The sequence below is a fragment of the Diplotaxodon limnothrissa genome, linkage group LG7 (assembly GCF_057381915.1).
Source record: "Diplotaxodon limnothrissa isolate DT_005_m linkage group LG7, D_limnothrissa_male_GT1.1, whole genome shotgun sequence".
Lineage (NCBI taxonomy): Eukaryota > Metazoa > Chordata > Actinopteri > Cichliformes > Cichlidae > Diplotaxodon > Diplotaxodon limnothrissa.
This window is the reverse complement of record NC_140602.1, coordinates 29,050,732-29,056,731: the sequence shown is the minus strand read 5'-3', so window position 1 is coordinate 29,056,731 and position 6,000 is coordinate 29,050,732.

Genomic DNA, 6,000 nt, shown 5'->3' with positions numbered 1-6,000 from the left:
TGACGAGATGTCCTCAGTGTGAATATTGTACATAAAGTTTGTCTCATCTGAGAAACGGGACATGAAAGGGTCAAGGTGGGAGCGAGAGTCTGTATAAATGTATAAATGTGTAAAACTCAAATCTCCCTGATGCTCCTGAATGCCTCGTTTATGGATTTTCTTTCTTGGATCTGTAAAATAACTGATTAACATATTAAAATACCAGAGTTTTTAATGCTTTGTGAATTAAATGTGAGTTATTCTTTAGAATAACTTCATGAGCAGCTGTTTGTTTCCTCAGAAAGTGAAACGATGAGTCTAAGGAAGCACGGACATTAGAAAATGTCTCTGATGATTGATTTTTTTTTTTCTAGTCTTTGTTTTTCGTCATAATAACTAAGGTCAGCTTTAGTTTGAGCTGTAATAACTTTGATCACATCATCCTGGTGCAGACGAGAGGATCGGTTGCAAGCGCGTTCATAAATGGTTTCTTATAAAGTTCTGTCTGAATATATATTTGAATGATATTGGGTTTGAGATGGTGTGGCGCAGAAGGACGGCTTCAGAAGTGGAGGCCCCATTGATGAGGAGAGTCTTCATCATGGCTCACACAAACATGGTGTTTTGCTCCCACAGAGAGGAAACCTGATGGTGTTTCAGGTGCTTGTCTGTCTGCTTCAGCCTGTCTTTCCTGTTTCCTGCGCTAATACCATCAGTTTCCCCCCAGGCTTCCATGAATGTCTAAATCCTCTCCAGAGGGAGCTCTGCTGGTAAGATGTGATGATCGCAGCACAGGAAACATTTCAGATTCAGTTATTCACATTTGTGCTCAGCTTAGCTTAGCTTAGCATAACTGATCAGCAGGTAAAAAAGTAAGAGGAAATCTCATCTCAACAGGTCTATTTTATTTTTGTGGGACTAAAGTTATCTGTAATTCATAAACAGCTATTGCAATATTCTTGCACTTCCTCCGGTGTCCAGCAGAAACCACTCAGTGCTGCACTGAGTGGTTTCCATACACTCCCATGTTAAACCTTTACAGTACAAATAAACAGGTTTACACATTTACACTTTTACAATACACAAACTGCTTGGTCTCTGTTGATCATTTTTAAATAATTTCCTCTTCATGGGGAGTTTGCATTGTTAGGGGCGTGGCCTTTTTGACTGATGGGTGGATGGTGACACAGCCGGCTGTAGCTGCTAGCTGTCTGCTAACTTCACCTGAACTGGACCATGTTTGTGCTGTTGGAGCATTTTTAATGACATCATCTGATCAATAATATGGCAGCTGTGAGGTTACTGTACTAACAGACTGTCCAAGAAGGTGGAACCCCAGGTTTGCTGAGTAACATCTGAGGATTTTGATTGGATGTCACACTGATTAGCAGGTATTTATGTGTGTGTCATACACCTGTACAGTCTGTGGATTCAGTTTGTGTATGAAGATGAAAAGAGGTGGTAAACTTATAAAAGTGATCCTTTTCTTTGATCAGATGAGGAGATGGTCATGGTCATGCTTAAAGAGCTTATCTCAGGTGTGTGTAAGTGTGTCAATGATGGTGAGGTTACAAATACTGGGCTAAGATGAAGGTGGTGTAGGGTTTGCTTTAGTAAAGGCAACATTAGATCCTCTAATCATGCTTCAGTTTGTTCTTCATGTTCTGTATCATTGATCTGATCTTGCAACGTTAAATATAACAGAGTAAAACTCTGACCTTAAACTTCATTCACCTCACCTGTTCTCTTGGGGTCTAACCCTCTCGTTTCACTTGTGCAGAGGCAGAAACTTCGGTAAAAACAGAGCGCTCTGTTTCTGGTTCCAGGAAAAGCCTGATGGAGGCTAATCATCCAGACTAGTGAGCTGAAGACCCATCGTTACCTTCAGTGACAGATGGCTGAGGGTTGCTCACATTACACCTACAGGAGTGTGGATGTGACTCTGGGTTACCTGTGAACGAAGGTTCTTTCATGTGGTGTCAGAAAAATCAGGAAAACCAACATTTCACTGAAAAACAGTGATGAAGGACACCATAAACCATAAAGAGCAAAACATTCTCTGTGATTCAGAGTTTAACTGTATCTTCAACAGATGAAGATTTGATCGGCACCAGCCCTGTGGGCTTAGCAGGCCACAAAGTACAGCTTTGATATCGATATCCATCTTACTAATTTCAGTTTTTACAGAACAAATCTATGGGCAGAAATCTGTGCCATCAGAAACTGAATTTGAATAAGTTCAATTTGAATTTGAATTGCTCAGATTGAATCTGAATTGTAACTTGAATAAATGCTTTTGAAAACTGAATTTGAATTAGTCTAATTTGAAATTGAATTTATGGTTTGAAAATGATCATCACTAAATTGAAATTGTGTTAACAAAAGATAGCCGTAAGGTAACTGTTATGCTTATTGTAGCTGTTAGCTAAAAACGCTAATTTAACGTAGTTGGCCCTGAATTCAGCTTTGACAAACAAATATGATCGACTGTTTCTAGTAGAATTCCAAAGTTGTCATCTTGTACCCTCTCAGAGTGCCCCTCTGTATGCTTGCAGAGACCCCTACAGTAGGGAAACATGCAAAACGGTGTCCAAACCTTTGTGTTTTAGCTTTATTTACGCCTTACACAGCATCCCAACTCTTTAGCTGAGTCATTCCTACTATTCGGTGCCATTTCAGTGTGATCACTCTTCATCAAAAAATACAAAATTTTGAATTATTTTAACATTTCATCTAAAAGAGGGATTTTCAACCTATAAGAAAAATGTATTGGTCCAGCTAAGGATATTATATTATAATATTTTTTAAAATCAAAGTCTTTACCCATGACGTGCCAAATGTCCACCCTGTTACAGGACATTCAATTTTCTATTAATAACTGTTTTGAATACACAGTTATAGTAATATTTACATTTTCTAAAAGCTACAATGTCCCTTTTTAAAATCTGCAAGGAAATTTCATGTTACAGTGCATAGCAATAACAGGGGTGACGGTAACAGGGGGGAGATTTTATGCTAAACTTAGCCATTACTACTAGTATGATGAACAACAAGCTAGTACATGGTGACCACTAAGAACCATTTTTAACATGTTTATTAGCCATATTATAAAAATTACAAAAAAAATTGTTTCCACTATTAATAAGCGTAACAGGTTGGACGTGTTATGCTTTGCCACATTACAAAATCTTGCTAAAACATTGAAAAAAGGGTTGATTAAAGAGTGGTACTTACTCGTCTTCTTCTTGAAAGTTTTCCCTCCAAAATATGTTACATCCGGGAGTGTCATGTGACTAAAAGAATAATCAGGTGATGTGTTCTATGGAATTCTTATCAGAGTAACAGGGGTGACAGTTGATTCAGGGACACAACATTTTTTAAAGATTTTAAGTATTAAACATGCATTAATAATAAAAAAGAACATTTGATGAGGAACATTAGAAATAAGCCAATCCAGAAATGATGAAAAATTTAGATTTTTTTTTTTTTTTTAAGTTATATTTGTAACTGAAGTCGAGCAAGCATGACTGGGGACATAGTACTTTAGTGACTTGTGCTAAAATAAAAGTAATTTACTTTTAATGTATTTATCCTGTGTATATATCAATGTGTTCTATGGTAGAGGGGGGTTAAACATACAAGAAAATGGTTTAGAAATAAGCATTAGACAAGTTTTACACTAAATATACCATATTATGTCATTAGGACTCAAATGGCACCGAATAGTAAGAATGACCCAGCTAACTTAATAACTTTAGCTAAAGTGAATAGTTAGTCTAATTCATTAGTGCAGCATTACTGGATCACCTCTGTTTGAAGTGATATAATGTGATATACAACTATCACTGTGTTTAACTACCATAATAATTCTTAGGGTACTGAGTGCATGCTTAATTAGATTTTTTTTTTTTTAAAGCATGCTGCTCCATTACTATGTTTGACAGGCTGAAGTTGTCGGGTCACCTCCTAAATCGACCATCTTTTACAGGTGTTTTGTGCCAGAAATGGAGTGTCCACTGAAGACTGAAGATACTGAATCTCTACGCCTTGCCATTGATCCCTCTTGTGCCTTCATCTAGACAAGAGACATTAACTTAACCACTCTCACATGCTCTGTACCTACATCACCTTCCCTGACAGTCGTAGCTTGGCTCATCTGAGGGTGAAATTATAAGAATGTGTTATTTTGCAAAGTGCTCTCTAGTGTTCCTAAATAAAATATGGCATTGACGTCATTTCTTTTGAATTAATCCCTTCTTCTGAAATATAAGAACCTCTTCTGGTTTTAATGGCACTTTGGATTTCCTGACTTTCTGTTCCACTTCCAAACCCAAATAGATGCTGACAAGCTGACACAGTAACATGGAAGAGGGAAAGACGTTGGAAAGGACTACTACAAATAAACCTAATGCCTAACAATGAAAAGTGTAAAATAAGAACAACAACAATAATAATAATAAAAAAGATAAAAGATGAAGTAACAAGTTTTTAGTTTTGTTTATTCCAAATGATCATCCAGATGTCTGTGACATGTGATGACAAACACCATAATGGAAGGCCTTAGTCATCACATGCTTAAACTCATCATATATTTTTGCATATGCTGAACAGGCAGTCAGACATGCTGTAACTGTGGGGTAGAAAACAGCATGAACACCATACGGCAGGGGTCTCAAACTCCAGTCCTCGAGGGCATGGAAAAGTTGCATGACTCCAGTCCACCCTTGAGGACTGGAGTTTGAGACCCCTGTCATATGGAATATGACAGGTGTGGTTGAACTGCATGAAGACTCTGAAGTTTCTCTTCTCTTCTGGCAGGACAGGAATGTGGCCTTGTCCTGTGAGCCACAGTAAGGATGTATTTAGAGTAGAACTGGACTGTCACCGGCCTCAGGCTCTTCACCCTTTTCAAAGACAAAGCAGTCATTTAGATAAAATATTAGATATTGTTTACCTGTAAATGCACAAAGTAAATTTAGAAATGTAATTATAGTCAAGAGTGAACAAGCACTGATAGTGTAATCTACAGCTGTGGCCAAACGTTTAGAGAATGAGAAGTGTTGTTTGCTTATTTACAAAGTTTGCTGTTTCAGTGATAGTTGTATATCATATTATATCACTTCAAACAGAGGTGATCCAGTAATGCTGCACTAATGAATTAGACTAACTATTCACTTTAGCTAAAGTTATTAAGGTAGCTAAAGAGTTGGGATGCTGTGCAAGACATAAATAAAGCTAAAACACAAAGGTTTGGACACCGTTTTGCATGTTTCCCTACTGTAGGGGTCTCTGCAAGCATACAGAGGGGGTACTCTGAGAGGGTACAAGATGACAGCTTTGGAATTCTACTAGAAACAGTCGATCATATTTGTCAAAGCTGAATTCAGGGCAAACTACGCTAAATTAGCGTTTTTAGCTAGCAGCTGCAATAAGCATAACAGTTACCTTACTGCTATCATTTGTTAACATGACGCTTGTTCTTATACATGTAGTACATTTATTACCAACCTGAGAGTTTATCCGCTGGTCATTCGACATGACGAATGACTTCTGAAGTCTTAATTCAGCTCAAGACGCTGTAGATTCCCGTCAGTAACACTTTCGGTCCGCTAGTAAAACGTAGTTCTATTAATCTGCGCTTGAACCGGAACCGGATGTAAGTTCCAAAAAACTGAATTTTGGAACTGAAATTGAATTGTAGAACTGAAACTGAATGGTGAGAAGTGAAACTGAAATTATTCGAGAGCTGAATTTTTAAAGGATAAAATGCAGTTTCAAAGCAAATCAATTCATTTTCAAAATATAAATTCAATTTCAATTTAGTGATGATCATTTTCAAACCATAAATTCAATTTCAAATTAGACTAATTCAAATTCAGTTTTCAAAAGCATTTATTCAAGTTACAATTCAGATTCAATCTGAGCAATTCAAATTCAAATTGAACTTATTCAAATTCAGTTTCTGATGGCACAGATTTCTGCCCATAGGACTTCGATCAAAAACAAAATAAAAAAGTGATT